The sequence below is a fragment of the Elaeis guineensis genome, chromosome 4 (genome assembly GCF_000442705.2).
Source record: "Elaeis guineensis isolate ETL-2024a chromosome 4, EG11, whole genome shotgun sequence".
Taxonomy (NCBI): domain Eukaryota; kingdom Viridiplantae; phylum Streptophyta; class Magnoliopsida; order Arecales; family Arecaceae; genus Elaeis; species Elaeis guineensis.
In genome coordinates, this window is record NC_025996.2 from 125,178,195 (window position 1) to 125,186,656 (window position 8,462).

An 8,462-nucleotide genomic window follows, 5' to 3' on the forward strand; every position below is an offset into this window, starting at 1 on the left:
AGCGATAGATCTCCTGCAATATAAGAATACTGCGATCTCGAGGGTTCGGATGCCATCCCTCGTAAGCCATAATACACTAATAAATCCAAAACAATGACATACATCCCAAGTGTATTAGAGCATGAAAAATATGATACTAATTTATTACATGAGAAATATAACTCTACAATCATACATAGAACAATGGATAGAAAAATACACAACTCTAGACATAGACTACACAACAATTCAAGCATAATGGATAGAATAACACACAACTCTAGACATAGACTACACAACAGTTCAATTATCGAAACTATATAAAATAATATATAACTCTTAAAATATATAGAGCAATACATCTGCTGCCTTTAATTTCTTCCACTACTTGAAGTTGATGTGTATGGAAGTAATCTAAGACAGCGACGACAATCATGATCTTGTTCCTTACAAATATCACAATGATTCTTGCTTCTTATTTACCTATCATCCATCTCATTTCACAGCCTTATTGACTTTGGCCTTTCTTTCTGTTTAGGTCTCAAATGATGATAATCAAGAATACATGTGAAAATATGTGTGGATCTCCAATAGTCTTCATGTGGTAATGGATAAAATTCATCACTCCAAGCATTCATGTATGCCGCAACTGTGTATGCATCATCCATGAATCTACTAAAATGTACAGTAATTTTTTGGCACATAGCTAAAACGTAAGAATAAAGATATCTATAGATGCTTCACTTTTCACAAGAATATTTTCTATCACTTAAAGTCACAGTTTAAAAATTTTCTTTATCTTTTAACCCTGCACTTGCTCTCCTCGTAAGTACTTCATATATGCCTCGTTGGATATTGAATGCTGTTATAATATGCTGGTTAGTTTTAACTTGATCTTCTGTAATCTTAATTATAACATGAGGAGTAAAAAAACTATTTGAATTCTCCTGCACATATCTTGAGGCTTGAGCACATCTCATATTAAAATATTTTATAAGATAATAAAATATCATTTGAGCACAAGCTATAATTGGTATATTTCTCGCTCTTCGTAAGATACTGTTAAAAATCTCCAATAAATTTTTAGTTAAAACACCATAGTGTATGCCAGCATCATGTGCCAATGTCCACTTCTCTGGTTTCAACTCAAGCAGCCAACTTCAAGCCTCTACATTCACAGTCTTGATCCTATTCATGATAAAGTCAAGCTTGCGAACTTAATGAGTGCTCCCTACTTGCCATACTGCTCTTTTGAGCTGTGCATTTTTAAAGTGAGTGTTGAAATTACTGTACATATGTCCTAAGTAGTATCGGTGATAGGCACGTGGTGGACTATATCCAATAAACTCATCTACAATGGCATTTAATATACTTGGATGTCTGTCAGAAATTAAATATATTCTATTTCTATATTGTGCGACATGTATCCTGAGTCAGAAAAAAAACCAACTCTAACTAGCAGTCATCTTCTTATCCACAATTGCATATGCTAAGGGATAAATCTCATTCTCTGCATCAACTTGCAATTAGCATCTTATCTTTAAAGTTTCCATATAAGTGTATGCCATCGATGCTGATCACAGGATGGTAGTACCTCCAACCCTGGATAGATGGTCAAAAAGCCCAGAAAACATAATTTAAAATACGAATATCAAAATTTTTAGTTGGAAAGAAATCTCATGAAACAACGGTGCTGGAATTTGTATTTTAGAGTGCAGTCATATAATAGGATAATTTTACATAAGAGGGCTCCCATTCTCTATAAATATCAACCAATGCCTTCTGTTTTCCACACCATGCTTTCCTATAAGATATTATGTATTGAAATTGCTTATTAATGGCTGCCACAATAGCTTCAACTTTAACACTTGGATCTTTTTCAATCACATGTCGGACTAGTGTGCTAATCATCCTTCCACTGACATATTTATGATCTCGACTCAACCCCATAAATAAATAAGTATGAGAATCCTCATATCTTTTGATCTGAAAATATCCATACTTTTTTAAAAATGCAGCATGAAACCTTCATTTACATTCTTATTCAGTATCTGATGATGCACATCATATGGACTACAACTTTGAACATGACTGAAGTATATTATATATCCGATGCTTTCGAATGTGATAAAGATCAACAGTTCTCTTTAGCTCATCTTTACTCTGAAATATCATACCTATAGAAAATTCAATCATCGAGAAGTTTCAAAATTGATAGTCAGAGTTCAATCTTCAACCAGCACTAACACCACCACCATGATCTAAATTTATGTTGCTAAAAAATTATAGAAGTTCATGCAAACGAGATTCAGGTTCTCCTACATTAATATCGAGCTGATCATCTTTATCATCATCTTCATCTTCATCAATATCACTATTCTCATCAAGCCATTCATCTTCAGCCTCATTCTCATCTGACTCAAAACTTCAGTTATCAAAATTTATTCCAGTGCTGACCTAATCATCGTCCTCCATTTGAATGTCATATCCCGCACTTACTGCTACTTCCACCATAGGAGAAGTCATCATAGGAGAAATCACCATAGAAGAAATTACTATAGTACTTTGAATAATTGGACAACTAGGGTCAGTAGTATTAGAATATTATTCTACAAACATGGCTTCAACACCAATGATTCACACCATAGGACTTATGAAAGGCGAGGAAGGTTCAGGAGTATTGTCCTCTTGGGTTAAAAGCCTATTAAAGTATCCAAATCTCGATACTATCATTTGAAAAGTATTTTTAATAAATAGTATATCTTTTTTTAATATATAATTCAGTATATCAATATTTTAAAAATTTTAAAAGAAATATCAACATTTCTTAGACATCTTCATCATCATCAATTGAAACTAAGATATACTTGCTCTGCATTAACTGTCCCGATAAATTAGGAGATCTCCACCTTAATTTAATTTCATATTTTTCTCTATCTATAAGAATACCACTATATAAATGGTCTAATAATTTTTAATGTGATAATGATGAAGATAGCCTAACCATCCAGCTCGCAGACTGACTGTACTGCATACCATCTTTATCATTTTCTATTATGCCATCATAATACAATAGTAGACATACCCGAGCACTGACCATTTTATCAAAAAATTTTATGATAATATCAAAATTAAAATATTTAGTATTAATAATTATTTTAATAAAATGACTTACATAATAAATGTATCTCATCATCAACTAATAGGTATAGATAGGTTCCATCCTATTCAAAAATTATATTAATTTTATAAGTAATTATAGTAATCAAATGATATGCAAGAGTTCAAAAAAAATTTTGACAGTATTTTTTTTTAATTCTTTCCATACGATTGAAGATGTGTGAGAAAAACTAAAAAAAAATACTATCCAAAATTTATCTTGAATCCTCTACATATCATTTGATTACTGTAATTATCTATAGAATTAAATATAATTCTCAAACTATCCAAACTGGATAGTCAATTAACCAATATACATAATTTTTCTATCCATATAAAAATATATAAATATATGGATGCCGTAGAATATGTACATTAATCAAAAAATAGGTCTATGATTCTATGCAATGCAATATATTTAAATTTTTTAAATTAGCCATCTACCATAGTGTCGAGTAGCATTGCAAATGGGCCAAGCTGGACTGGGCACTACCCCTAACCAAGCCTGATCCAAAAATTTTTTTTGGGCTTCAGATCGAGCTTAGGCCCGATGATTTTAGAAAAAATCAAATACATTAATTTAACGAGTACATTAGCTAAAAAGAAGAGATGAAAGAAAGAGCCAAGGGGGGGAGAGAGAGAAGGAAAAGGGGCATGGGGGGGAGGGGTGTGTTGGGCAAATGGGGAGGGAGCGTCGAATGGGAAGACAGGGCTGCGGGGGAGCTCGAGGGAGAGAGAGAGAAGGAAGAGGGGTGCGGGGGGGGGCGTGGTTGGGCAGATGGGGAGGGGGCATCGGATGGGAAGACAGGGCCGGGGGGGTAAGGAGGGAGAAGGAAGAGGGGTGAGCGGGGGGCGTCGGATTAGAGGAGGAGGGGGCGTCGAGCAGGGGGGAGGGGAGCAGCTAGGTGGGCAGAGAGCGAGAGAAGGAAGAGAGGGCTGGGGGGAGGGAGAGAGAAGGAAGAGGGGCATGGGGGAGGGGGACATCAGATGGGAGGGGGAGGGGGAGGGGGAGAGGGCGTCAGGCGGGCAAAGGAAGAGAGAAGGAAGAGAGGGCCAATGGGGGAAGGGGTGGCCGGGGGAGGAAGAGGGGAAGAGGGGGAGGGGGAGAGAGAAGGAAGAGAGGGCCGTGGGGGGAAGAGGAGAAGAGGGAGAGGGGGAGGGCGTAGTGGCTTATCGACGGTAGGGCGTCTGATGGAAAGGATTGGCATCAGTGGAGTCATCGGGAAGAAGGAGCTTAGGGTGCGGGAAGAAGGAGAAGGGGTGGGGCCGACTTATATATATATATAACGATCAAAAAATGTCATAGAAAATGATATTTTTAAAAGCATCATTCAGAATGGCATTTTTAAAAATGCTATTCAAAATGATATTTTTAAAAGTGCTATTTTGAATGGCAGTTTTAAAAGTGCCATTCTCAAAAATATCATTTTGAATGATATTTTTATAATTTTTTTTTGCGGGGTTCCACGTAGGTTGGGAAAGGCTTGCTAACTGGATCAAAGAAACGCCCTTTGGAATGATGTTTTCTTTTTAGTAGAAAATGCTATTCCAAATGGCATTTTTAGCTTTTATATCATTTTGATAAATAAGTTGAAACCTGCATCAATCTAGTAAAAAAATTTTAAAAAAAAATTAGTACAATAAAGGACTCATCATAATTTTAATCTACAATGTCATAATTTTGAGTCAGAATATCATAATTATGCATTACTACATTTGAAGATGAGTTTGAGGCTTATGTCTGCAGCCAACAGTAACAAGATAGAGAAAATAAATAACGTGGTATAAAATTAGTGAGTGGATACTCTGCGGCACATCGCACCATGCTCAAGCCCTCTATAAATAAAAGTTAAGGCTACCAAATGTACTCAAAATGATCTTCTTCAGCCTTCCCTGCAAGTGAAGATGTGATAGAAGATGCTGTCATCGCCATGATGTTGCTACTCGATGAAGGCATTCTTCCCCATCCTCTGGATGGATGTCGGAAGCTCAAGAGAGGTGTGCTATTGAACACCCATCTTGGAGTGGGATGTGCTGGAAATGGTTTATGGAAGGAAGAGGAGAGTAGGAGGAATAAAGCAGGAGGGCCAGGGATGACAACATGCTATAAATTTCTTACTGGATGTCATAATTTGTAAATCGGATATTTTAATTTCATCAAAATATGAAATGTATTGTAATAGATTTTATTCATTTTTGCTGGTTGTGTATGGTTCAACATGTTCTATTTCCATAAAAAACTAGTTTTGAGCCCACACATTGCACAAGGGTTCTAGGTCACATAATGAAATATTTTTTAAAAGAAATTATTTATGAATAGTAAAATAATGTCCATCCAAATTTTTGATGTCCATCCATATTCTCAACTACATATATGAGTGGGCTTTAATTATAAGAGTACAATAATATCATACTTTAAGAATATTATTTAATTCACATAAGTGGACTTCAATTCAATCCTTTAATAACATAATGCTTTAATTCAAAGCTTTCAGGATTGTTAGGTAGGAGATTTTAGATACGTTCTTTGAGGGGTAGATCATCGCTAAAGATGTGATGAAGCGTTGTGCTTTTTTTTAAGTTTATTTAGGGAATCGACATTGTTGCAAAAAGGTCTCCACGTATTCCCAATGGATGGCTGCAGAGCATTATAAATTTTTTGGCACAGTAGGGGATTTATTTGAATTGTAGGGTGGAGAGAACATGGATCATATGGGAGAATTTGTTGTTGAAGGCAGACCAGACCATTTCAAAGTTTTCTTGCCAACTCAAGATGCTCATTTGAGCCACTACTGGAAACTCCATAGTGGTGGAGTAGTCCACATCCATCCTGTAAGAGAAGGGGGGCACCTTTCTAATTCATTTGAAGTTGCACAAGCTCTAATGTGCCTTGGGCCATTAGGATTTGCATGAGATCTGATTAAATTAAGTGATAATACCTATTTGATCACTTTCCCATCCCAAAACACTCTAATACAGGTCGTTCGACATAGCCCCATCCATCATAATTTTTTCATTTTCTCAACCTTAGTCCTGCAAAAATGCGGCCCCTTGTCATTTGTAGGTTCATGCTCTACTACATCTGTATGATGTGCCACCTCATGCGTGGCACATTGAATATGTTAGGAAGATTGTTTTTAATTTTGCTCAACTTGCTCAAGTTAGTCCCAAAATGCTGAATGGCAAAGATCTTACTGTATTTGAAGTTGTAGTCTTCCACAAAATCTGGAGGACATCCCTCGCTCCATAAATGTAACCCTTGGAGACGCGACATACATAATTTTGGTTTCTATTTTTAATACTGAAGCTGGCTCTCCATCCTCTTTCGCTATTTATCCATGAGTAGATTTCAAGCATGATTGAACTCTCCATTGTCCAATAGAAGTTGGAGCAGCCTCAGAGTCATCTTCATCGAATGATACTCCAAAAAATCCATAATGATGATGTAATAATCTACAATAATATCATAATTCTCATGTACTGATTTCAAAAATATTTTTTATAATAAGATGTCATAATTTTAACTTACAATATCATAATTTTGATTAAAATTTTTATAAATTTAATATATAATATTATAATTTTGATTCAGAATATCATAATTCTGCATCTTTTGTGTTCAAAATTATTTTTTATAATAGAATATCATAATTTTAATCTACAATGTCATAATGTTAATATAAAATATCATAATTTTGATTCAAGATGTCATTATTCTATGTTTAGAGATATTTTCTATGTCAAGATATCATAATTTTAATCAAAAATATCATAATAAACATCTAGAATATCATAATTCTATATTTAAAAATATCTATTATACTAGATACCATAATTTTAACATAAAATATCACAATTTGGATCCAAGATGTCATTATTCTGCATTCAAAGATATTTTTTGTATCAAAATATTATAATTTTAATATAAAATATCATAATAAACACCCAAAATGTTATAATTCTATGTTCAGAGATGTCTACTATGTTAGATGTCATAATTTTAATCTAAAATATCATAATTTTGATCCAAGATATCATAATTCTGTATTTAGAAATATTTATTATGCCAGATACCATAATTTTAATATAAAATATCATAATTTGGATCCAAAAAGTCATTATTCTGCATTCAAAAATATTTTCTATATCAGGATATCATAATTTTAATCTAAAATATTATAATAAATATCTAAAATTTCATAATAAAATTTTATATTTGGAGACATCTACTATGCTGGATGTCATAATTTTAACCTAAAATATTGTAATTTTAATCCAAGATGTCATAATTCTACATTCGAAGATGTTTATTATGTCAAATATCATAATTTTAATATAAAATATCATAATTTAGATCTAAAATATCATAATTCTACTTTTAGAGGTGTTTACTATACTGGATGTCATAATTTTAATCTAAATTGTCATAATAAATATTTAAAATATCATAATTCTATATTCAAAGATGTCAACTATGCTGAATATCATAATTTTCATCTAAATTATTATAATTCTACATTTGAAGATATTTACTATACAAGATACCATAATTTAACCTAAAATATCTTAATAAATATCAAGGATGTCATTATTCTACATTTTGAGACATCTACCATGCTAGATGTTATAATTTTAATATAAAATATCATAATTTTGATCTAAAATATTATTTTTTTATGTTCGAAGATGCTTACTATACTGGATGTCATAATTTTAATCTAAAATATCATAATAAATATCTAAAATATAATTATTCTATATTTTGGGATATCTACTATGCTGGATGTCATAATTTTAATATAAAATATCATAATTTTAATTTAAGATATCATAATTCTATAATTTTAATATAAAATATCATAATTTTGATACAAGATATCATAATCTATATTCAAAGATATTTACTATCTTGGATGTTATAATTTTAATCTAAAATATCATAAAAAATACCAAAGATGTCATTATTCTGCATTCTCGGATGTCTATCATGCTAGATATCATAATTTTAATATAAAATATCATAATTTTGATCTAGATTATCATTTTTCTACATTCGGAGATGTTTATTGTGTCAGATATCATAATTTTAATCTAAAATATCATAATAAACATCCAGGATAGCATTGTTCTACATTCTAGAATATCTACTATACTGGATATCATAATTTTAACATAAAATATTATAATTTTGATTCAAAATATTGTAATTCTATGTTTAGGGATGTTTACTATATCAGATGTCATAATTTTAACCTCAAATATCATAATAAACATCCAAAATATCATAATTCTGTATTCAAAGATGTCTACTATTCTGAATGTCA